We start from the raw sequence: 26,965 nt of genomic DNA, 5'->3' as shown, positions 1-26,965 counted from the left end.
CGTGAGGTGGTTCTATTTGATACTTTCACTATGTAAAAGTAACTGAGTTTACATAGACAGTCAAAGCATTAGAATACTGTTTAGAAAAAGAATAACTGTTACTAGTGATTTGGAGCTTTGAAGGGGAGTAGGGGATTGTCGAGGGTTTAGATTGCAGGGTGACAATAAAACCCTGGCAGATGTATTGTTAACCTCCTCTCCCCCCCACTTCCCCCGTTTTGCCCCTCCCTCTCCCCCCTTCCCACTCAGGACAGGCGATCGGGAGGGAAAGAAGGACAGAGAGAAGAGAGTTGGGAAAATTAAAGATGTTTTACTAATGCTACTAATAAGAATAGAGAAAATAATACAAAATATACAAAACCAATCTTGAAAGTCTCAGCAACTGCAGAGCCGGCAACCAAAGTCCTGGATTAGACTCTGCAGCCAACCGGAGCTGGATTCAGTCTCTCACTAGGCCTCAGTTCGCAGGGACGACTAGCAAGGTCCTCTCCTAATGTCGGCCATAAGCAGAAGGGAAAAAGGAAAAGGGAAAGGGGCGAGATCCTCATGATCTCCCACTTTTATATGAAGTATTCATGTGAACGGAATGTTATACACAGTTGGTCAGTTTCTTGGTCACCGGTTTCTCGTCGCCCCTCTCGCGAGATGTCCATCCATGCTTATCAATAAGTTTGCTAGGTTTACCAAAACATGTGTCCGGTTCTCCAGGAAAATGCAGCTAATATGAAGGCTTTAGCTGACAGGCAAAATCACTAAAAGAGAAACTTGTTTTTAACAAAACCAGGACATTCCACCCTTTATAATATGCCATTCACTGAATACTTAAACCTTATCAATACAATCTATCAACACAATCTAATTAATCACTACTACTATATATATATACACATATGTACATATATACACAGGGCTAATTAATCTTAATCAGTGGACCATCCTTTGAAAAGTTCATTAAGTTCATTTTGTCACAACAGTCTCTCAGGGCAGGAAAAATGGTGCATCAAGTGCATCTCATGACCACTATTTGTGAGTTAAGACATCAACTTCGAAGAAGTTGTTAGGCGCCACTCGAAGAAACTAGCTTTGGTTTCATCACCACTGTCTTGATCTGAAAGACACTGTTAGTATGGCAATTCACATCATGCAGTTCAATATGGCGTATTTTCACCTAAAATCAGATCCCCTTGAGGTACACATCGAACTTCTCCATCCTTAAGCATCACCCACCAGGTGCTGCCAGGTCCGTGGGCAAAAACAATGCCACGAATGGGCTTGCCTTTGCCTGAGGCAGGAGTAACCCAGACTGCCTTTCCTAATATATTTTTCATGTGTACTATAGGTACTTTATCTCCTTCCACAGTACGAAGAATTTCTGATTGGGCAGGCCCGGCTTGATTGGTCCCCTGGTGTTGACCAACCAAGTGGCTTTTGCTAAATGTGAATCCCAGTTATTAAAGGTTCCACCACCAAGTGCCTTTAGTATAGTTTTTAGCAAACCATTGTACCTTTCGATTTTCCCAGAGGCTGGTGCATGATATGGAATATGATATACCCACTCAATACCATGTTCTTTGGCCCAATTGTCTATAAGACTGTTTTTGAAATGAGTACCATTGTCTGATTCAATTCTTTCTGGCGTACCATGTCGCCAAAGGACTTGCTTTTCAAGGCCCAAGATAGTATTTCGGGCTGTAGCATGAGGTACAGCATATGTTTCCAACCATCCAGTGGTTGCTTCCACCATTGTAAATACATAACGCTTACCTTGACGTGTTTGTGGAAGTGTAATATAATCAATCTGCCACGCTTCTCCATACTTATACTTTAACCATCGCCCCCCCATACCATACAGGCTTTAACCATTTTGCTTGTTTGATTTCGGTGCAAGTTTCACATTCATGAATAACCTGTGAAATAGTGCCCATAGTTAAATCCACCCCTCGATCGCGAGCCCATTTATATGTTGCATCTCTACCTTGATGCACTGAAGCATCATGGGCCCACTGAGCTAGGAAAAGTTCACCTTTATGTTGCCAGTCTAAGTCCACCTCAGCTACTTTAATCTTATCAGCTTGATCTGCTTGTTGGTTGTTTAGATGTTCCTCGGTGGCTCGACTTGTAGGCACATGAGCATCTACATGACGAACTTTCACAGGCAGGCTCTCTAGCTGAGCAGCAATGTCTTGCCACAGTGTGGCAGCCCAAATGGGTTTACCTCTGCGCTGCCAGTTGCTTTTCTTCCATTGCTGTAGCCACCCCCACAAGGCATTTGCTACCATCCATGATTCAGTATAAAGTATTGGCCACTTCTCTCGTTCAGCAATGTCCAAAGCCAGCTGGATGGCTTTCACTTCTGCAAATTGACTAGATTCACCTTGTCCTTCAGTGGCTTCTGTAACTTGTCGTGTGGGACTTCACACAGCAGCTTTCCACCTTTGATGTTTTCCTACAAGACGACAGGATCCATCTGTGAACAGTGCATACTGCTTATCAGTCTCTGAAAGAGTATTAAATGGTGGTGCTTCTTCGGCACGTTTTACTTCCTCCTCATCTGGAGACATCCCAAAGTCTTTACTTTCTGGCCAATCTGTAATCACTTCTAAGATTCCTGGGCGATTGGGACTTCCAATTCGAGCTCGTTGCATGATCAGTGCAATCCATTTACTCCATGTAACTTCGGTTGCATGATGTGGAGAGGGAACCATCCCTTTGAACACCCGGCTCAGCAGCGGCAGTCAAGGTGCCAAGAGGAGCTGTGCTTCAGTACCAATAACTTCTGAAGCGGCTTGAACTTCTTCATATGCTGCTAGTATCTCTTTTTCAGTTGGAGTATAGTTAGCCTCAGATCCTTTGTATCCTCGACTCCAAAAACCTAAGGGTCGACCTCGGGTTTCTCCTGGTGCTTTCTGCCAGAGGCTCCAAGTAAGTCCATTATCACCGGCTGCGGTGTAGAGCACATTTTTAACATCTAGTCCAGTCCGAACTGGTCCAAGGGCCACCGCATGAGTTATCTCATGGTTAATTTGTTCAAAGACTTGTCGTTGTTCAGGGCCCCATTCAAATTGGTTCTTTTTATGAGTCACTCAATAGAGAGGGCTCACAATCTGGCTGTAGTCAGGGATATGCATTCTCCAAAAACCTACAACGCCCAAGAAAGTCTGTGTCTCCTTGTTATTAGTAGGTGGAGACATTGCAGCAATTTTGTTGATCACATCCATTGGGATCTGATGACGGCCATCTTGCCATTTTATTCCTAAAAACTGGATCTCTCGTGCAGGTCCCTTGACCTTGCTTCGTTTTATGGCAAAACCAGCATCCAAAAGAATCTGAATTATTCTCTCACCTTTCTCGAAGACTTCTTTCGCTGTGTTGCCCCATAAAATGATGTCATCAATATATTGCAAGTGTTCTGGAGCTTTACCTTGCTTCAGCGTGGTCTGGATCCGTTCATGGCAGATGGTAGGACTGTGTTTCCACCCCTGGGGCAAGCGATTTCACGTGTACTGGATGCCCCTCCAGGTGAAAGCAAACTGTGGCCTGCACTCTGCTGCTACAGGAATAGAGAAAAATGCATTAGCAATGTCAATTGTAGCATACCACTTAGCTGCCTTTGACTCCAGTTCAAACTGCAGTTCTAGCATGTCAGGCACAGCAGCACTCAGTGGTGGCGTAACTTCATTCAGGCCACGATAGTCTACAGTTAGTCTCCACTCGTCACTAGACATACGCACTGGCCAGATTGGGCTGTTAAAAGGTGAGCGAGTCTTACTGATCACACCCTGGCTTTCCAATTGACGGATCAACTTCTGGATAGGAATCAAAGAGTCTCGGTTGTTACGATATTGCCGGCGGTGCACCGTCGTGGTAGCAATTGGCACCTGCTGATCGTCAACCATCAGCAGTCCTACAACAGAAGGATCATCTGAAAGACCAGACAAATCAGACAGCTGTTCAATTTTCTCAGTGTCCACAGCTGCTATACCAAATGCCCACCTATACCCTTTTGGGTCCTTAAAATACCCTCTCCTGAGGTAGTCTATGCCAAGGATGCACGGAGCATCTGGACCAGTCACAATGGGATGCTTTTGCCAGTTTTTTCCGGTTAGGCTCATTTCAGCCTCTACAACAGTCAGTTCCTGGGATCCCCCAGTCACTCCAACAATATTGATGGATTGCGTTCCTTTATAATTAGAAGGAATTATTGTGCACTGAGCACCAGTGTCCACTAAAGCTTTGTACTCCTGGGGGTGTGTTGTACCAGGCCATCGCATTTGTACAGTCCAATAAACTCTGTTATCCCTTTCCTCCACCTGGTTGGAGGCAGGGCACCTCTGATTTCTGTTTTGCACAATCTCTGGGTGTGAATTAGAGGTTCCTTCAAGAGCATCAGAATCTCTTCTGCTCCTTTTGTAAACTGGAGCAGCCACCTTCCTAGGAGTTTTTCCTTTGATCTCGCATACTCGTTCCTGAAGTTCTGAGGTAGGTCTTCCATGCCACTTATTCATGTTTTCTCCCTGCTCATGTAGGAAGAACCACAGTGAACCTCTTCTTGTGGGCTGCCTCTGTCCTCTCGAGATTGGAAACACCTTTTCCTAATAGCTGAAACACAGGTTTGTGCAGATTGTGAATGGTATGTGTCTTCTCTGAGTTCTTTGATTTCTTGCAACAGCTTTTCAAACCGGTCATCAGATTTTTCACACAGTTTCTCTACAGCAGACACACAAGCCCATAGAGAACTAGCAAGGCTGTCCTCAAAGTTCTGGAGCTGCTCAATCACTTCAGTAATATCTTGTATACCTCGTGATGACCAGACCATTCCTGCCAATGACTTAGCATATGCAGGTGGTGCACTTTGTGCAAATCTACGCCACAGAGGTCGTGTACAATTGATTCTGTCTGGGTCTGTCCCCTCTTGGCTGTTTGGTCCAAAATAGATGATCTCTCGCACAGCTAATTCTCTCAGGAACTGAATACCTCTCTCCATAGTATTCCATTTCCCTAACTTGGATATACAATCTTCCTTGTAGGGAAATCTTACTTTCATAGCTGCCAGGAGTCGGGTCCAGAGGGTAGTGGCGTTAGACTCTCTTGAAATTGCCCTATCAATGGTGGAATCTTTTGACAGAGATCCCAGCTGCCTGGCTTCACCACCTTCCAATTCAATTGTTTCTGCCCCATTGTCCCACCATCAGAGCAAACAGGTTAAAATATTCTTGCCTTCACGACGACTAAAGTCTTTTCGCAGATCTCTCAGTTCACTTGGAGAAAAGGCCTAAGTGGTGGTCACTTCATCTCCTCCCTGTCCTGATGATGCCCCTTGGGTTGATGTTGGCCCTGTGCCATCATCTGCTGCACAGGTAGTCTTTCTAGTGACTTTCTTACAACCAGCAACTGATGCTGATATGGGTTCACCATCATTTGATTCATTTCCAGAGTCTGAATGACTGTCACAGTGATTGCTGTGGTTACAGCAACAACAGTGCTCAGTGTGTGAAGAAGCGGGGGCTGCCTTGTTAGCCTTTGAGGCTGGAGAAGTAATGTTATCTGCAGCAACCTTGGCAGAGGAACTCTGTGAAGGAGCTGTAGCTTCAGCCTGTGAAGCCGCGGTTGGGGGGGCAGTGGCTGCAGTGGCAGCTTTCACTGTTTTGCTCTTTCTCGAGCGGCTCGGAGAGCTTTTTGCTAAAGATTCCGAAGACGCACCACAAATCTGAGGACTAAAAAGAGACGCAAACCTTCTATTGAACCTCATTTCTCTTAAGAGTAACACAAACTGACACACATTCAGCAAACCAGATAACACCATCACTGTTCTATCAAAGCTCCGAGGATATTCAAAGCTCTCTAAAACATTTGCAAACTGTCCTAGCGAAAAAACGAAAGTATTGTTAGTCAGCCTTTCTAAAGATTCCCTTGACCAATTAGCAAACGCAGAGCAATACTGCTCTTTAATCTCTACCGGAGGCTTTCAAGGTAAAGCAAAAACGAGTAGAAATTCATTAGCAACTGCAGTATAATGAAATAAACCAGTCACAAACCACACAATATCATCATGATCATTGTCCAGTTTCTTGTTGTTATATAATGAATACTTCGATTTAAAAAGAAACCCCAACACAGATATGGAATCAGCGAGCACAATGTAGAAAATAACTGATACAACTTATGCCATAACATCTTTAAATCAGTGTAATTCACTTTGCCTTAATACCACTAAATAATATCCAAAGCAAACAGACACGGGAGAATCACAACTCTATGGGTTGGCACCGTGCCAAGAAAATTGAAAGGTACGTCAGAGCAGTAGAAGAGCCAAAAATCTTCAAATTTACCCCTTTCTCTTGCCTCACGTTGGGCGCCAATTATCTGCCAGGGTTTTATTGTCACCCCACAATCTAAACCCTCGACAGGGATAGAAGACTACAGAAAGTTTACCACATGGTTTGGGCAGCTGTGGACATCATTAAAGACATTTCATATATACTTAAAACAAAGATAATTTTTTAAAGAAAGATTTCCTTCTCTCAAATTGGGGTACAAACATTAAGATTTTCAAACCTTATTATTGAGAATATCTTCTCTGGGAGGAAAAGGGAAAAAGTTTTAGCAACTATATGGTTGATCCACAGCCCTAGATATTCCTACACAGTCAATGGGATTTTGAATATATGCAGAGTTCTTAGTCCTTTGCAGTGTCAGCGACTACACATTTTGCCTCTACATTCTTTTCCTGTGTATTTTATAGTATAACCTTTGGCATCTCCGGTGGTTGGTAAATTGGATTGCAGTAGTCAGTCACTGTCTTTTGAATACAATCAGAAGAAGACTGTATTAAAACATATATTATATCTGACATTTTACATGCAAAACATATTAATTCTTCATTGTTTAAATCTTACTTTATGAGTCCCCAGACCAGTCTGAAATGCTGTTGTATTAAATATTTTCTAGGGGCTGTTCTTAAATAATTTTATTTTCCTTCCTTCCTTCCTTCCTTCCTTCCTTCCTTCCTTCCTTCCTTCCTTCCTTCCTTCCTTCCTTCCTTCCTTCCTTCCTTCCTTCCTTCCTTCCTTCCTTCCTTCCTTCCTTCCTTCCTTCCTTCCTTCCTTCCTTCCTTCCTTCCTTCCTTCCTTCTTCCCTTTCTCCCTTCCTTCTGTAACAATGACACACTTTTTCTCCTTCAAATTTAATCTCTTTTGTCTTTTAGACTGCAAAGATAAAACAATCTTTATTGTGGATCAACTACTTATCACGTAATAAAATTAAGAGTTGACTTTTCAATAAGCACTTTGCCAGCTTTTAATGCTTATATCTGAAGCAAACATATGGAAAGAAATTATAGAAGGCACATTCTGTTGCAAGTCCAAAAGAGCAAGCACACAATGAATAGAAAGATCAATGGAATCATCAATAGACTCATAAAAGGTTGAAACAGAGGATAAGTTAGTCTCTTAATTAGTAGGCAGATGACAGTTCATAATAGTATCTCTAAACAAAACAGAGTCTATGTCCTTAAATGTTTTGTGAAGGAACAAATCTGGTATCTGAATGAACATAACCTCATAGACACTGAAAGTAACGGCTTAAGTGATTGAGGAAATTGTCTAAGTGTATTTAGAGATAAGTAAAGAACACAAATGATACTTAGATCATAAGCATATTTTATATGATTGAGAAGATACACAGTGGAGAATATTTAATCTGATTTTATTATAATAAAAATTGTAGATTTATTTATAGTGTGATATAACTGGACATTCTGGAAAATATCTAAACATAGTCAGCGGATCAAATCTGAAAAGGTGTAGCTCCACTCACTTCAGTAGAATTCCAGCTAAATTTTTAGGAGAAAAATACCACTTTTAAAGAGGATTTTTTTTTTCTTTCTCTTATGCACAGGTTATACATTATTACATTTACAGATTGAATCTCAGTTGTTGTTTTTTTTAATACCTAATACTATATGTACTTACTTATATGTCATACAAGTATCTTCACAGGGATTCAGCCATCGTTGCTAATATTTTAAAGTCACAGTGAACTGTAATTTTCTCATTAAAAATATATATTCTTTTTTAAGTGTTATAATAGCTCACTAACTCTTGGAAAGCCTCTTTATTCTTCTAAGCATAAAAGGGAAACAGGATTTGTTTTACATACAGTGAAAGTAATACAGTAGAAAAAAAAATGATGTGATATTTTTGAGTTAGTATTTTACAGGGATCATGACGGGAAAGCACAACACATTGCTTCTATTCAACAAAGCATCTTTCTTTATGAAAGAGCATAATACATCAGAAAGAAATATTCCTATCAGCTGCATGGTCATTTTCTATCTATTCAAAGGAAAGCTTTCATTTGTGTTACTCCTCCCTCAAATAGAGTACTCTTATGGCTCACATCTGTACACAGCACATTAATTTTGCAGACATTAGTCTCTTTCATAAACCAGCACTCTTCTTGTTGTACTCAGCCGTTTGGCTTTGCCTGCTCTCTGGCTTCTTCACTCTGACCTCTTTCTGCTTTTATGATTTCCTCTCTTTTTCTCTGGTCTTTACAGTTTCTTCTTTTCCTGAAGAGAAAGGTTGGTCAATGCTGCAGGTAATTTTGGATTCCTTTTTTTGAAACCTCAAAATCCATATTCCCAAACTGGTATAACAATTATCTCAAGTAAGTTATATGTTGCAGAATGTGTATCTTGATGTGTACTTTTTTCAGGGTCTATAGTCATCCAGAATACCAGTGCTTGCTGTGTGCCTCTGCCAATAACTGCAGGCAGGCAGAGTCAGGACCTATTGTACTTTCCCCTTTGTGTACTCATGTTGATGTTTAAACTCACATGTAGTATAGGTCTTAGATTGTACTGGATCTGCCAAATGGTGAGCATTTCCTCTTTTTCATCCTACTGAGGCTGGCAGTTCTGTGTTAACAGCTTTTGGATGGGATTAAGCTGTAAGAAGCACTGCTCCTCCATATGACATGTCATAGTATTTGAAACTGTATAAGGAAACGAAAATAAATACAAAACCAAAACCAACCCTGTATAGTCTCCAAATTCATATAGAGTTTCCCAGTAAAACTGGGGATAGTCTAGTACACATATAACTAGAGCAGGGAACTATTTTCAGTCTGTTTTGAGTTCTGCAGACATACACATTAAAGGAAATCTGATTAAGAACGTCAGAGAAAAGCTGGGAGGAAAATGATAAGCTTTCCACAGCATAGTGGATAAATACTCTATCTCCTGCCTGGAACTATGAGAAGCTTTTGGAGAAGCCATATTTTCTGTACGTGAAGGCAGCCAGGTTTAATCATGCACCACTGATCTGTTGCTGTTACCAGTGGAAGTGGTCATACGTACATGACCATGTTCTGTCCTGTATGTCATGTTGCACAGTGACACTTTGCCCTATGCTTTCATGACAACTCCTACTTCCCAACATATTTCTTTGTCTGAAACCAAAACCTAAGTAGTCTGTTACAGATACTCATTACAGATATTCATTATGAAGACCTGTAAACTAAAGTAGAATTTTGTATGAACTTCACTTCCTTAAGGTATTTGCCATCATTTGTTATTTCACTGTTTAATTATGTGCCTACTCCAGTAGCTTTAGTAAATACTTGGTTTAAAAAAAGGAGATTTTTTTCTAATAAACTTATTTTGGAGACACTTTGTGACTCAACCTTCCCTTTTTAGGTGTTCAGTGTCTAGTAATTTCATAGTCATGGGCACATAAATACTGAATTGGGTACCTAGCAGAGGTGGATAGAATTCCCCTGTTGATGCTTCTAACTCATCTATCTATCTATCTATCTATCTATCTATCTATCTATCTATCTATCCCTAAAAATTGTATGGGAAAATTAGTTAATTTAGGAGTACACGTTCATTACTCATTTGAAATTAAGGTGCAAACTAGAAACTTAAGTTAGGCAGAGTATATCCCATAGTAGAATCCACAATCAAATACCCCCATTAATGTCCCAAAGTTATGTCAATGTTCTTTATTTAGGGATCTCATAAAGGTTAGATTACTCATATTTATCTTGGATATACATAGATAAAAATAAGAAGTACCATTTGACCAGTCTGTTCAGCTTTTAGTCACACATGCGGTTTCCTCAAAGAGAGGTAAAATACATCAAAAGATACTGGCATACTTGTAAGTATGCTAACGGTATAACCTTGAGTGCAGGTGATCAGCTAGGTTCAATGAAATGATCATCCATTTGATCCAGTCACTTTGTTATTTCTCATATCTCTTTACAGAAAGATAACTATAAATGAAAGAACTGAAAATACTTTTTTTTTTTTTTTTTTTTTTTTCCATTTTGTGCTGCTGTTTCACTGAACTTTAATCCAGTTCAGGCAGTATCTGAAATTATCTGATATTTTTTATTTATTTAATTTTGAACTTAATTTCATACATTTGCAAAATCAGTAGACTGTACATGAACATAAATATATATTTTAATGAATGTCAGTGAGGTTATGTTTACATTTAGATTTGCATTTGACATGGTGGAATTGATATTCCTTCCTGCAGCTCTCCAGCCCGTTTCCACCACCTGCCCTGTTCAAACATGTGTCTACTATTTGTGGTAGAATAAACCTTGTATTAGCAACTTGGGTTAGTAAAATACAACTTTGTGCTCATTGCTAAATTAGCTTTGGAACTAGGATTTAAGTGTATACAGCCCCTCAGGTCTTTCAAGGGATTTTTAAAAAATAGGATATGCTCTGATTACATTATGCCCTCTAGCGGTTTGTCAGGATCATATTAAATATGCATGTGATTATTAGGTTGTTTAAGTAGCCATTGTTCTTCCTTTTGTTTCATTAGAATCTTTCATTATTTTTTCCTAAAGTTATATTTTTCATTTGGTAAACAAGGAGATAATACAATCCCTTAAGAAGCTGCTGATGTGGTACCAATAATTATTTGAGTTAGGACAAAGTCAACAACATTATCTAACAGTATCATTGCCTAATACAATGATACGATAACTAGTATAAAGTTACTGCTACTGTATACATCTTGATCAAAGATAATAAGCTTTGCAAGGATTATGACTATTGTTATTAATTATAGTAAGTTGTTTTTACTAGCAGTGCAAATGTATACATTATTCTCTGTAGGCTGAAGCATGACTTGTTTTAGTAGGTGTCATATCACTACTACACAGTGCAGGTGTTTATATAAAGGGACACTATAACCACCACCAATTTTCAAAATGCAAATATGAATTACTTTGTTAAAGGAAGAGAACATTTAGAAGGAATCACTTAAGTATACAAATATTTTTCAGCTGGTTTATTTATAAGAAAAGAAAACAAAGCAAACAAACAAACAACAAAAGAAACACAAAAAACAAAACACATTCATTTTAATCTCTTTGCATAGTTCTTTTCCTCCACCTAGGATTGTTCTATACATGTGTTCAATTTTACAATGCTTTTCAAGAGTCAGGTAAAATGGTTTCTAAATAACCCTTCTGTTTTGTAAGGTACCTCCATGAAAGAGATGTTCCCAAAATAGGTGAAAACATTTTCACTTTGCAAGTAAATGAACAAAAATCCTGTAAAATTAATGTTGCCAGGTTTGCTTGTCAGCAGCTTATGCCATTTTCCTCCCAGAAAAAAAAAAAAAAAAAAGTAGCATGTGACAGATAATTGATTTGTGAACACAAAATTAGAACTTTCCAAATTGTCCTGGAAATCATGAAGCTGACTCCCTTTTAGCTTTCTTAACAACTGTATTAGTATTATGCACAGAGCAGAATTAATCATAGCTCTGAAATATTTATTTGTATAAATATATGCATACTTACAGTTCCAGAACTGCTGGATATCACTAACTAGAAAAAAGAGTCAGGTCCAGATATTCAGATAAAATTGCAGATAGTTTCGATAGCAGCATTTTTTCGCATGCAGATGAAGTATGATTGTGCTTGTCTTAGTTATCACTTAATTTTATCAGCTACAGTTATAGCAGATTCAAAAATCTGTTGCTCTCCTGCAGAGAAGTCTACATTTACTGTTTTGTGATACTGGCAATCCATATCATGATTGGTTTCTCTTGCTGCATTTTTAAATGTGAAGGAAACTGCACTCATGGTAAATAGGAGAAGGTGGCATCCTCCATTAGAACACCTTTTGTGTACAGACTTGGGTCTGCCATGTGAATATATGAATCTACCAGTCTGGTTCTTAATAGTACTATAGCTCTTAATCTGAGTTTGCCACTATCATTCACTCTTTATGATCTATAGTGCAAATGATTATGTAAAGTAATTTAAATAGCCAATTATTTATTTATTTGTGTTTCCCCTTAAGCACTTTATAGCAAGCAAGCTTGTGAGAATAAGAGTCTTGCAAGACAACCAACTTGAATTATTCCCTTTATGCGGATAAATTTCAGCTAATGGAACCTCAGCAAAAAGATTCATCATAATCATAATTATAACTTTCTAAAGAAAAAAACAAAAGCACCACCACCACCAAAAAACCCAAAACCAAACCAAAAAACCCCGGCCAACCAAACACAAAAATCCCACAAAACCACAAACAAAACCAAAACAAACTACAAAAAGAAAACAAACGAAATTTAAAAAAAAAAAAAAAAAAAAAAAAACAAGTTAAACAAACAAAAACCAACAAGAACAAGAAGAAATCCAGTCTAAGGAGAGGAATGAAATAATTAACGTATTGTCATAAAATAGCTCTGCACTCATTCTATATCTTAAGTTTACTACCAACTGATTTCCAAGTAGCTCTCAGTAAAGTTCATGTCAAAGCAAGTAATTTGTATTCAATGCCAAGGGCAGTATCAGAAACTGCAGCTATGATACCCTGTCAAAGAACTGACTGAGACATGAATCAATAGAGATAGATCTGAAAAAAGACCCTGGACAATGACTCTTTACTAAAATAACTAAAAGTTCAGTTGATGAATGGCCAATATGTTATATACAAAAAATTCCTGTCATAGACGAGTCATACTATCAGGAAGAAATGGTAGACAGGAGGGATGTGTGGTTTATTTTTTTTTATATCAGTTTATCTATCTATCTATCTATCCATACATACATACATACATACATACATACATACATACATACATACATCGATTTTATTATATAAATTTACATTTATATAAATCTATTCTATTGTATTTCTCTACTTTTCAAAATTTTTATATAAAAATAAAACATCATTATTCTCTATTTACCTTGTTGTAAAAGTTAAATGTTTAATTAATGTGCAAAAATAACTATGGCCCTGTTTTCATATGATTTGTAAACCAGAAAAGTTTTTTTTCTAAAGTTTTTCTGAGATCAATCTTATATTCTAAGATTTCTGACTCCTGTCTGATGCTCTTTATCAGGAAGAGCTCTGAATCTTTTTGGAGTTCTCAACTAATAGTAAAAGGAGGTCAGCAGAATTCAGATATCTTGTAGTGCTTAAATACTGCTTGCATCAAAACCAACACTTTGACTCTAAAGGGGAGAGGATTTAAGGCTATAAATACAGAATGTGGTAGGCAGCAACAATATCCAGCATTTTATCTTTTAGCATCTAATATACAGCAGGAACTTTTTTTTTTTTTTTTTCCCCTTTCAGAATTCTGGAAGCAAGGACCTGTTATATGTTAAAAACAGTGCTCTGGAGAGTCATAGTTTCTTGCATGATTCTTATCCAAGCCATTCATTTTTACTGCAGACAACAGCTTCAGAAGAAGAACAAGCACAAGAAGAACCTGTTTCAGTGCTGTTCAAGAAGAACAATGTTCAAGATACAGAACTGTTTTGTCCTATGAGAAATGTGGAACAACTAATTTCAGTGAAAGTTCTGAAATTGGGCTTCCTACATCTGAGGCAATAGATTTATAATTATGAAGATGTTTAAAGACTACCTATACTGGTAAAAATGAACACATGTAGCTAAACAGAGGTAGTATTGAAACTTCCTAGCTCTTTGGTAGAAAGAAATCTAGTTCCAAGTTAGCAGTTTTAGTTTCAGGTATAAAAATGTAAAAAGATAAGGAATTTCTTGCACCGTGTTTGCTTGGTTCATTTTACACGTTTAGCAGTGCTTAAACAGGGTCCTGACTTACCTTATTTTCCTTTCTCTCTAAACACCAAAATGAGTTTTGAATAAACATTTAATATTATTTCTGTAAAGCCTTGTTTGCTTGCTTGGGGTCTTGCTTATTCTTTAGTCATCAAAGTTAATGTTGGTGCACCTTCATCACTCTCAACTGTGCTTTCTGTATGGCAAAAGACACTTGATGGGATGTAGCTTTAAGATAGCTATAATACCTCTCCATAAAAAGGAAATCTATTCTGACTACCTTTAGCATCTGACTTCCTTTTAAATAGTTGGTATCTTGGGTGCGATTCGGTCAATCTCTGGAATGTCACATTGGAATCTTCCCTAGCCAACAGAATGAATAAGTGCCTCAGGATGGTAATTTATCTCAGTCCAAAAGAATATCCTAAACAGATCAAATGAAGTAGTCTCTGAAGAGGACTATAAAGCAATTCCATGGTGATATTCGAGACCACATATTTAGACACCTATGTGTTAGAGCAGGCTGTCTTTTAGATGTTTGAGGTTTGTTGATACAGCCTTCACCTCTGATAATTTATCTCTTACTAGATGTTTAAAATGAGACTCTTGAAACCTCTACTCTGAAAGTTAATTTATTTCTTTTTCATGATTATTGAACCCTAACATTTTCCAATAGCATCTTAAATGGTACTGAATATTTGGTCCACATTAAGAGTAACTGAGTATGCTATTTCATGAATTCAGAATTGTTTTGATACAGACCTTAACATTTTGTTGAACAACTGTAAGCATGGATGATGAAAATAAACGTAAAATGCATTTGTTACAAATAATATAATTCATAATTTAGTTACACTTTGTAGCACTAAAATCACATTACTTATGTTAGCTGAATAGGGCACATCAGGAGTCCATAAAGTAGAAAAGTACTAATATTTCATTTTACCAAAGGAAAACTAAAGAGTCGGAGAAACTATTATGCCACATGCAATGCTCTAGATCAAATGAATAGTACATTCTTTAGCAAGCACATATTCAGTACAGTTTATAGCCCGTAGCCTATGATATTAAAGACGTCTAATTGCTGCTCTAACATTTTAGTCAAGTTGCTAACATACAAATCAGGGATGCCATTTCCTTCTCCAGTTATATATTTGAACAGAAATAATTTTAAATGCTTGACTATTTACTGAACTAATACAGTCACATTAATTATAAGTTCCAAGGCTATTTCTAGCACATCGTGTCAAAAAGACTTGAGATCAAAGATTGTGAATTCAAATAGACATAAAGAAGTGATAAGTGCAGTTGTAGGACAATGGAAGTTAGTGCAAATTAAATGCACTGTATGAATTTGTATGACAGTGGCTACTTTTCACTGATTATCTATAGATCTTCTTTGAAATACAAATAAACTGACTCTCACAAAACCACAGAACAAAGTGCATGCCAAAGTCTGTATTCACAAAAAGGCATTATTTACCCGTTGTAATGTTCCCGCATTCATTTAGGTTCCTAAATGTGCTTCAGGTTTGTAAATGAGTTTCTAGACTGTGACAAAATGTACACAGTAGCTTCATGTTTGCATATGACTGGAGTAGCAGGGTCTTGGTATTCCACATTTGGGACACAACACATGCCTGTGCTTTTCCTCCCATGAAGTTTATTTAGTTTGAAGTGGTGCACAAGTCAAGCAGCATAGAAATAAATTGGAACCCTTATGCTGTGATTAAACACATATAATACACCATGTGAAAAAGACAGATCCATATTAAGGTCTAAAGTCTTCAGTGTTAAAATATCATCATCGTCACTTGCTAAATCTTTGTTTAGTAGTGGCAGTCAAACATGAAACTGTAACTGACTGAAGGAACTTCATCAGGAGAAAACTGAACTCCTTTTGACACTTAAATCTCATCTATTTGAATATATACTGAAAAGGGTTAGGATATTTAGGACAGTCATTTAGCTCAGCTATACTTAGAGCCGTTAAGTGTCATGATTCAGCCACGGCAGGTTACGTGAAGACTCTGAATGATTGTCCAGGCAAAGTGAAATGGGATTTAAATCACTGGGAAGCAAAAGCAGATTGCTCTGACAGGAATGGTCTGATTTCACCTGAAAAGTAGCAGCTGCTTCCTTTTGCCTTCTCTCAGCTGGTTGGGTCGAGAGTGTGTTGCTGCTTCTCTCTTCTTATGAAAACCCTGGTGACCTAATCTAAATATTTCAGCTGTTCATAAAAAGAGTGTAGAGGAGGATTACTCATGCAGCCAGCAAAATTGTCAGGGAAAAACAAACAAACAAACAAACAAACAAAAAACACCAAAAAAAACCCCCACAACAAATACTGCTATGTCAGAGTTAAGACAAAGTGATAGTGCGGAGACTAAATGGACTCAAATGCCAACATGCTTTAATCACAGAAATATGTACAATTTTGCTGATTAGATGACTTTCCTGACCCTTGAGGGATGATGGTTCTTTCCAGGAAGAAGCTCAGGCAGTTCAGTGCAGTGGTCACAGTTGTGCAGTGCACTGTCCTGGGGCTGGGCCATGGCATCCTCTGGATGTCACTTTGTTGTCCTCTTCTGCAGCCCTGCCAGTTCTGCCTTGGGTCCTCTCCCACCACTCCTGGAGCCTCCCGTCTTCAAAATCTCCCTGTCCATGTGTCTCCAACAGTATCTCTCTAAGCTACTCCCCATTTGTCTCACCAAGACACTCTTCTCCAAGTGTCTCTTCATGAGTCTTTGATAATGTGATTTTCTTTATCCCTGGAATAAAATCCTATCTTACCTGAGTCAGAGCCTTCAATTAAAATCTTAATTTCACTCTGCCAAGTTGTAATGTTCTGCTTTATTACTGAGCAACTATGGCCTTCCACAGCTGCAGGTACATGTCATGCTTTGTGACATTTTATATTACCTTCTTTATTCGGAGTTGGATAGAATACTGAGGGTCAAATCTACTTGAAAGCTGTTATGACAGGCTGGTGTGGTTTGAGGATTCAGTCTCATTTTGTACTTTCAACATATTGATAATTTGTTTCCCATGTTAATTTAAGTTATTTTAATAATTCTAGTAATCTAAAAATAGTTGAACATTTCTGTCAGATAATGGCAGAAGAATAAACTGTAGCTGCCATTGCATGTTATATTTTAAAATATATTTCGTAATCTAAATTAGAATTACTTACAATGTCAGCGTGCAGAGCCTTGCATTTACTTTTTTTTTTTAAGTCTCTGTGTAATGGTTTTAAGGAGACTAATTAAGTCACTTAAAATTTAAACATTAATTAATTTTGATTACTTTCTCTGAATACAGGATTTACTTTAGTTAATCTTAAGTGAACTGTGTAGTCTATGCCTCAGTTAAGAAATCCTCAGAATACCACTAGCCTATACCCCCTCTTTGACTCCATTAATGGGATGAACAAAATTAGGATTGTATAATGAGAAGTTTCTTGTGTATAGTAGTGCAGTAATTTCCTCATAACTAAATAAACTTTGAGGGGAAAAAAAGGAAGAACTTCCTGAAATAAGTAAGCAGCGCTGTCACTTTATGAAGTAGATAGTCGTGACTGATCCAAGTCTACTTGGATATAACACACACAGAAAATAAACTATTTTCCAATACAGATTAATCTTTGACAAATATAGGTATCATTTTTCCTTTAATAATTGTACATCAACATTTTATATTATTCACGGGATTGTGAAAGCATGTTTTGTTTTGTTTTGTTTTTTAATTTTTCTCTTAATTCTGTAGTTTTAGGTTAAACCCAAATATTTACATCCTGATCTACAGTTACACACATAGAAGTACTGTTTTGAAATAGTGAAAAGTGTTGACTGGTAAGAGTTGCTAGAATATATTTGCTATCTGATACAGTTCTGCTGTGTGTAACACAGCTATCAAATATTCTCCCAGAATTTTTTTATGAATACGTGATTTGTTATCCCAAGAGAAATTATTCCATGTATTATTAATGTATATGATAGTATTGTCAGTCATCCTACATTAATTTCAACATTCTGCACTATGATAAATGTGTATGTGCATACACGTTATTTTTCAGCATCCAATATTTCTCCTTTCAGTAATGAAACCACGTACGAAATATTGCATTCAGAATTAGTTAGGGTCAAAAAATGATGATTCTTTCAAAATCAGAGCTTGTTTCTAAACACAACAAAACAAATCATAGATGAAAATTATATAAAATCTGTGCTTAGTTCCTGAAGAGTGATATAGAAAAATGCTGTCAAACTTGCTTAGTCACTTGAAAGTACTTTAGACCCTAAAACTGAAGATCATGAGCGTGCATGTATTTACAGCTGCAAATGTCTAGATAAAATACAAATCAAATGCAAAAGAGACCTTATGCATTCAGTGTGCTTAGAACAAACTGTACTTTGCATTTTTTTAAGTCTGTGTTGTGTTATTTCTGTTACTTCACTCAGAATCATAGGCTTTTGAACAAATTTTCAAGGAGAACATTTCCTAAGAGATCAGGACACCTGGATTTAAATTTCTGCAGTAGCATTCTTATATCCCAGGAAGTTACCACAGCCACCAAAGCACCAGATATTTTGTTGAAAAATATGTCCTTCATATCTCCCACTGAAACCAGTCATTTTGCAGCTAGGAGTGCCAGAGACATGACACCAGAGGTAGAACAGATTACAGAAGCACTAATTACATTCAATGTTGTAGCCAAAGCAGTGGCTTGTTGTATATATAAGATAGAAGTAGACTAAACCAGATGTAATTAATATTTGTTTGTCTTACATGTAGATATAAGTAAACTAAACCAGTACATTAAGCATTTTGTAACACTATAATGTAACCTGTAGCATTTTGTAAGATACATAATATCTGCAATATCTAAAACACTACTGCAGAGGAGATTTGCAGCATAGGTCCACAAGCAGGGTTCAGGAAAATACGTGCAAGTAGTAAAAACTGTGAGAGAAGAGCAAAGGATGTAGACTAAGCAGGAAGAACATTTGGCAAAATGATAGCAAGTTCAGGTCCTAGAAGAATATTAGCTTTGTCCTTAGCAGGTAAGATCACCTCTTTTCTGTTGAAGACAGAGCTGGAAAACATTAAACATCAGTGAAGAGAGAGGCAAGATGGGAAAGAATAAAGATTCCTACTTTGGCTCCAGCTGCACTTGTCAAAGAGTTCTCCAACATAGCCATCTTGACCTCAGGGACTAAGACAATCAAGGGCCATAGCTGTCAATTCTAACTATACAGTATTAGCTCCATGTTGCTGCTGATTTAGGTTCTAAGTGTTTTATGGGTGAGTCAAATACTCATGCCCTCATGCAAGCACTTGTGCACATGCACTCACATCTTTAAATCTTATAAAGGAGACAAGAACATCCCATGGAACTCTAATCCCATGTATAAAGTAGTAAATTAAAATAAAAACTTAGATTTCATTTATTATGAAAGTTGCACTCAATAAGTTTAGTGTACAAAATGCATATACAAATAGAACAGGGTGAATATAATTTCATAGAAGAACTAGAGCTGGCTTGCCAAATACAGAATTTTTGAAAAACCCTCCAGCTTCCCAAAATTCCATTGAGCTGCAGTTCACACAATACTCTTCTTATTTCTCTGGGTCCAGAGTAGACCAGGAGTACAGGTCATATAATTCTGCTACCTTCGCTTAGGTTTTTAAAATCAAGTTGTCTAAGTCAGTGCTAAGTACTGTGTCTTGTTTTATAGGCAATGTAGAAAAATAAGTATCTGTTTTGAGAAATGTCATTAAAAGTTAATGTGAATACCATCTTTAGTTTGGAATTACCTTGGATCAGGCTTTTCTGTCATTTTCAATTATCTGCTTCAATTTTTCGTTTGTTTATTTTTGTATTATACAAGTTACATGTAAAGAGCACTATTTTATAGGGAGACTTTTTACTCATCTTTTTTCAGATGAAGATTTCAATATCTTTCTAAGACTACTTTATTATATAGTTTGTGTTGTGCTAGTGATTACATTATCATAATTCTCCTTTCTGGTCCTAAAATGTCTAAAAGTAATAATCCATTTACACTAGTGCTAGTCATTGTTACTATTTGTGCGGGGAACATTAAAGTAATAGGAAAGAGAAATTCTACATTCCCATAACTAGCATCTGTACTAAATAATAATATGTAGTGATTATATGTCTCAATTGCAATCTTTTCTTCTAAAATAGAAACTTGATATCCATCGATATACAGTGTCTGTGATTTAAATGCAGTAAATATGTACAGTGAAACTATCTCATCTAACAATTGTATGACTGGTTTTCCTTGAGTAACTGCATTTCCTGAAATATTGTGATCAGTCTCCACCAAGACAAATGCCCATCTTCATATTTTTTTTTTTACATTATCTCCATGTTATGTGATTATAACTTATAGGAATGATGAAAGATCTAGTTCAGACAGTGTTAAAGACTTCCAGCTAATAACTTCCAATCTGAAATCCGCAGTGACTTTTAGAGGTTACTTTATTTATATTAGGATTTCTTTGACACTACAGGAGTCTTACGTGCAATATAGCCATACGTCCCACACAGCAAGTTGCTAGTTAATATTTTGATAAGAATTTTTCTAATTTTCTGAAATAAATTGATAGTTCTCTTTCTATCCGAAGCAAATACAGCTGAAATATACACTGAACACACTTCCATGTTTCTGTATCTAAAGGAAAAAACAGCTTCAAGAAGAAGAACACTTCACAGGGAGGCATCAAGGATCATCAGACAACCTGAATTCATATGTATGGCTGAGAAAAATTTGGGTAAACTGGATTCTGGACCGTCTGATAGCGAAAAAAACCTTGTCATTGGAGGAATTAAATTTTCTTTTTGTTGTTTGATTTCTGCTGCATTTATGCAGGGAAATGGGATTTTGTAAATTCTTTATAATAGGTGGTACTGCATTAAAAAACCCTCATACCACAGTCAATTCCTTCTAAATGGAACAGGTTACCTAATTCTTTGATTGAAAAAAGAAACACACAAAGAAACCCCAGAAAGATAAAAAAGATGTATCTTAGTTAATAGAAGCATACTCAATTTATTTTCCTGTGTTCTTTTTCTTTCAATATAATTAAAGTATATATATATGTATTTTTATACGTGTGTATATATATATATATATTTTTTTTTTTTTTCCCTCAGTCTGTATTTTCTAGTTTGGCTAGTTAAACTCAAAAGATAATTTCACTGTGCTCATTATATTTGCTGATAATATATTGTAAGAGCTAATTCTGCGGAGAACTAACATTTACAATTTTGCACTTTTATTATTACTAAAAAACATGGTCTACTTCTTTTAAAATTACTTGAGAAATATAATCATGTACAGTACTATATTTTTTTCTTAGAGGGAGTAGAGTATTTGTAATCTCATTATTTCTACAGGACAGCTGTAAGTATATATGTAATATTCAAGTGAATTTTACTGAAGTGGAAGAATACATTTGAGTAATCTCATTTTCTCTGCTATGTGGTTGTAGGATTATATATGTAAAATTCCTTCACTACACTTGATGATAAGATACATAACACTGAAACTTTTCAGCTTGTGCCTTTAATAAGATTTGAATCAGACAAAAGAATCAAAGTTTGTGATCAGCCTTTTCAATGAACTTAAAATAATTAAATAATTTCCAGGAGTGTTTATTGTCATTGCACTGTGATACATGTTTTATAAAAAGTTTTTCAAAGTCACATTCCTAATATCAGTCGTTAGCTAGATTATGAAGAGCCAAGAGTTGATAATGAACACTAGTTATTTTTTTTTCCCAATTATGTTTAAATCTCACATGTATGTAAATATATAAAATACGTGTAGAAAATTTTCTCTTAGGTTCATGATTGTTTCTGCAGCAAGGAAAATTGGGAATTTGTTCTCAAAGGATGCTTTGTTTAACATATCAAGAAAAAATTCAGAGCTAAAGTTAGTGAATATAGGTGTCAGTGGTTACTGCTTGTTTTTTTCTTGGATACTGTTGCTGTCTGCTGTCTTTGTACATTTATGGTGTCAACATTGTGATTTCAGAAACCCTAGTAATAGCATATTCAAAATATCAAGATGTTAGTTTTTCCCTCAGATAGCAGAACTATAGTTTGAGTTTGATGACTAAGATTTGTCTTGATTTATTCTCTCCAAGACACAACTCCCAATTCTAACAAAAATTTAAACATGTTTATGCCCATGGAACATCATTGACACAAATTCACATTTTCTTGTATTCTACAAAACATATAGTTTATCACTCTATTTTTATACACTTATTAAACAAGTATTTGTTAATTTTCATTTGCACTATTATCACATTGATAAGAAATTGGATTAATAAGTAAGTGATAGGGTGGGTGAAATATTGACTGGACTGCTTGGCTCAAAAAAATCACAGAATCAGTTATTTTTGAAGAGGACTTTTGAGATCAAATTTTTTACCCCCCTGCTCAAGCAGGGTCACTTAGGGTAGGTTCCCCAGAACCATGTCCAGCTGGGTTTTGGTTATCTCCACAGGTGAAGACTCCAAAACCTGCATAAGCAACCTATGTCAGTGCATGACCCACCTTACAGTGAAAAAAAAAAATGTTTTCTTACATTCAAATGGAATTTCCAGTGATTCAGTTTGTGCCCATTGCCTCGTCTTATCACTGAGTGCTACAAAGAAAAGTATGGCTCCATATGCTTTACACCTTGCCATCAGATTTTATACACACTGATCGGACCCTGCTGAAACTTCTCTTTCCCAGACTAAACTGTCCCAGCTCTCTCAGCATTTCCTCACATGAAAGATGTTTCAATCCCTGAAACTCTGCTCTGGCCTGGCCAGTAGTTACACATCTTTTACTGGGCAACCCAGAACTGGACACAGCACTACAGATGTGGCCTCACCCATACTGATTGAGGGGAAGGATCGTCGCCCTTAACCTAGTGGCAACGCTTTTCCTAGAGTAGCCTGAGTCAGTGTTGGCCTTCTTTCCTGTGAGGGTGTATTTCTGCCTCATGTTCAATTCATTGCCCACTAGGACCATCAGAACCTTTTTTGTAAAAATTCTTTCAAGACTATTGATCCCCAGTGTGAGATGGTGCCTGTGGTTATTCCACCCTGGAGGCAGAATTTTGTATTTTTGCTGGTCAAACTCCACGAGATTCCTCTGTTCCCAGTTCTTCAGCCTATTCAGGACCCTCCAAATGGTGGCACAATGACCTGGTGTATGAGATACTCCCCCCTGTTGAGCATTATCTACATACTTGCCAAAAATGCACATAATCTCACTGTCTAAGTAATTAATGAAGATATCAAACAATATTGACCTCAGCACAGTTTTATCTCCAGTATTGTGCCTTATGAGTAATGCTGCAAAGTCCTGATGGAAACCAGTAAGTAGTAGCATCCCACAAGGATCAATACTGGACCAAATACTTTTTAATGTTTTCATTTTTTACCTGGATGGTAGGATGGAGTACACTCTCAACAAATTTCTGAAAGACAGCAAAATGTGGGGAGTGGTCAGTATGCTGGACGGCAAGGCTTCCATGCAGAGTGACCTTGACAGGCTGAGAAATGGCCAACAGTATATTTCTTTCTGAAGAGAGCTTATGTCAAACACAGACTTCTGCAAATGTATTTTTAATTAAAAAATCATAGTCTTCCAGATTAAAATACAAAATATTGAGTGAAGCACTTAAATTCTTCTAGAGTGCAAGAAGACAATAAGAGGCACCAGAACAGAATTCCTAGCAATCAGTATAGGAATCAGCCAGGACCAACATACTGATCACAGAGCCATGAGAAACCAGCCAAAAGGAAATGTCAAGAAATAATTTTTGAAACCTGACTTCTCTAGAGATTTAAGGACTAATTTAACTATTTTGGCACTGAAGAACCATTGATCAAACAATATGGGACCAGGGAAGAAGATCTATGTTTCTTGTCTGCTACCAGAGAATTCTTAGCTAAGACATTATACCCTGTCCTGTTTCTTTCTTCTCTAAATGAATGGCTTTTATTCTTTCCTCTGTACGGATTCGATCAGATTCAAAGAAAAAAACAGAGTTTGTCCTCTTTTCCCAGGTTGCTGTTCTAGTGGCTTGGAAACTCTCTAGAAGGGTATAGATTTGCATTCTCCTTGTATTAGTGTTGTAGCCAATGATCCACTATATAAAAGAAAACACTTCTATTTTGTTTAAGACCTTAATTGCAGAAAAGGTTTGGGGATACAAATCCCTGTACTGCATAACAATATTTTACACACCTAAATACTCAAGTCTGGGAGACAATTAAGGATGCTCCCATCTATTCACCAGTTACCAATGGTGTCACATGTTCAGATCTGTGTTCAAGCAGAACAAAATAAATGGGAGGAGGGAAAGAAGAAAAATACACTAGATATTAAGATTAATGGGAACAAACTTAGGATAATTTAACAAAAAAATCTTCAGGATAAGCAATGTTGTGATACATCATTGGGACCTACACAGAAAATCAAGGTTAGTCATAGAAAAACTTCTATTTTGCTTAAAAAAGCTAAAAGTAACAAGAATTCCATCTTCCTATACATTAGATATAGGGTGGGAGAGAAAAGATGTCACCAGGCTTTTACTGTCCTTTTCCATAACAGAAACAGGAAGGAATCACAGAGGAAACAAGAAAAGGGTTTGTTACTGCTTTCCTAGCAGCCACAGTAGATACATGGCATTGAGTCTCCCTTCAAACAAAAAGAAAGGCATGGGTAGTTATGGGTCTGCTTTTTAAGCTTCTAAGATAGTTGTGCATATATAATGCATGTTTAATAATTATTTGGAAGCAAAAAATGCTTATAAGGGCTGTTGAACTCCTTATGTTATTATTTAGGATGTAATTCTACACTAAGGCTTGTTCACTGCAGAGTTATAGTGGTACTAGTAGCAGTACAGGCATAAACATTTTGTTTTGGTTAGATACAAAAGACACCCAAACTAGTTCCACAATAGTATTTTCTTGTATTTTTTTTACTTCCTATTTCCTCCTTCCCCTCTTTTCTGTGCTTTCGCCTTCTCTCTTCTCTGATAACATGTATACACACACTGTATAACAGACATGCTCCTCAATTTCCATGCACAAGGTTCAGAAACATTTTAGTTTTACTTTGGTTTTATTTATATTTATTATTTCATAACTCAGGCAGTTTGGAACATCTAATATCACATATAAACTGTAAAAATTATATGGCACTTAAAGGTGGTTAAAAACAGCAGTTTAAAGCAATTACTATATTAGTTAATCTAAAAACATTACATAAATATTGCAGTTTAAAAAACTTACTATTTCACTTTATTTGCAAATATCTGCAGGATACAGCATGTGATGAAAGCCAGCCAAATATTTTAAGGATCATTTTTCTTAATTTTCTATTTATCGTTACATAGAAGTTGGTTCTGACCAATATTCCATGAAGGTTGTTTAAACTATAAACTGATACACATTTCAGAAGACATGTTTTGAGGCTGAAGCATTCAAGCCACATTTGCAGAAGAGATTAGCTGCGATGTTAAAAACATGACAGAAATGTCCAGATTTTTGAAACTTCTTAGCACTTTTAATTAGCTGCTTGGAGCTAGCTAGTCCTTCCTTACCTATTAACTGTTTAAAGCCAAATAAATGTCCTCATACTATAATAATAATTGGCTGCAGCGTAGCCATGTCCATGTGAAGAAATAAATGTGAAATACTGGCTTAGAAAACTCCACCCTTTGTACCTGATTTCCAAATTGAGCTGTGCCCCTGCATTTCACGTCAGGGAAATAAGCTCCAGTGAAAAACTAAAACATAAATGAACTGTAAAACTAGATAAGAACTGAAGACCCTATTCTATTACTATGCTAACTATATTTCTGGGTTTTTTTGTTTGCAACTCTGTATATTTGTGGTTAACCAAACAAATATCAGGAGAAAGATTGCTCTTATAGGTGTCTATATCCAGAACAAAGAAAATACTAAGCATTTAAATACATTTTTGAACTAATTTTCTAGCTCAATTCCACAGAATCACAAGAGCCACAGAGAAAGCTTTGGCTCACTACAAGCCTTTCTACATGTGTCTTCCTTCCTTCCTTCCTTCCTTCCTTCCTTCCTTCCTTCCTTCCTTCCTTCCTTCCTTCCTTCCTTCCTTCCTTCCTTCCTTCCTTCCTTCCTTCCTTCCTTCCTTCCTTCCTTCCTTCCTTCCTTCCTTCCTTCCTTCCTTCCTTCCTTCCCTTTCATTTACCTTTGCCATACCTTGATTTGTCTTTCAAAGGATCTATTTTTCTTTCATTCTCATACATCTTTGCTGGTCACTGCAGTGTTTACCTTCTTTCTGTACTTGCACATGTGGAGATCAGACTCAGCTAGTCATTTGGGGAGGGAAGATTCACCTCAACAGTTTTAAAGGTCTGCAGCTAGGTATTGACTACCTCTGAGCCAGCCACTTTATCTGCTCTCTGTGATCAATAGAGAAAAGTAAACCTTTCTGTGTTAGGACTCTGGAGTGTCAGTGAAAAACATCTCACTTCAATATAGTTGCTTTAAGTGGTGCATATGAAACATGCCTTCAAAATGCATGTTTTAAGGCATTTTCTATGCTTCAAGGTGACTAGGTCAGATAAATATATTTGCAGAATAAAAGGACTAGGGCAAAATGTTTGAAACAGCAAGGAATGTCAAGGTGGAAAGAATAACCAGTCAGAGAAGACCTGCAGTATTTTAAAAATCAAAACATGGCACCTGGCAAGGGTATTTTTAGAGATTTGGAGTAGATAAGATATAAAATTGATTTATTTTCTTTCAGTGTTTTGGCGAGAAAAAAAAAAGCTGAAGAATGACATTTTTGTGCTTACTGTTGTAAAG

The sequence above is a fragment of the Streptopelia decaocto genome (genome assembly GCF_964273445.1).
Source record: "Streptopelia decaocto genome assembly, chromosome: 1".
In the NCBI taxonomy this organism is placed as follows: Eukaryota; Metazoa; Chordata; class Aves; order Columbiformes; family Columbidae; genus Streptopelia; species Streptopelia decaocto.
This window is presented reverse-complemented; position numbering follows the sequence as displayed.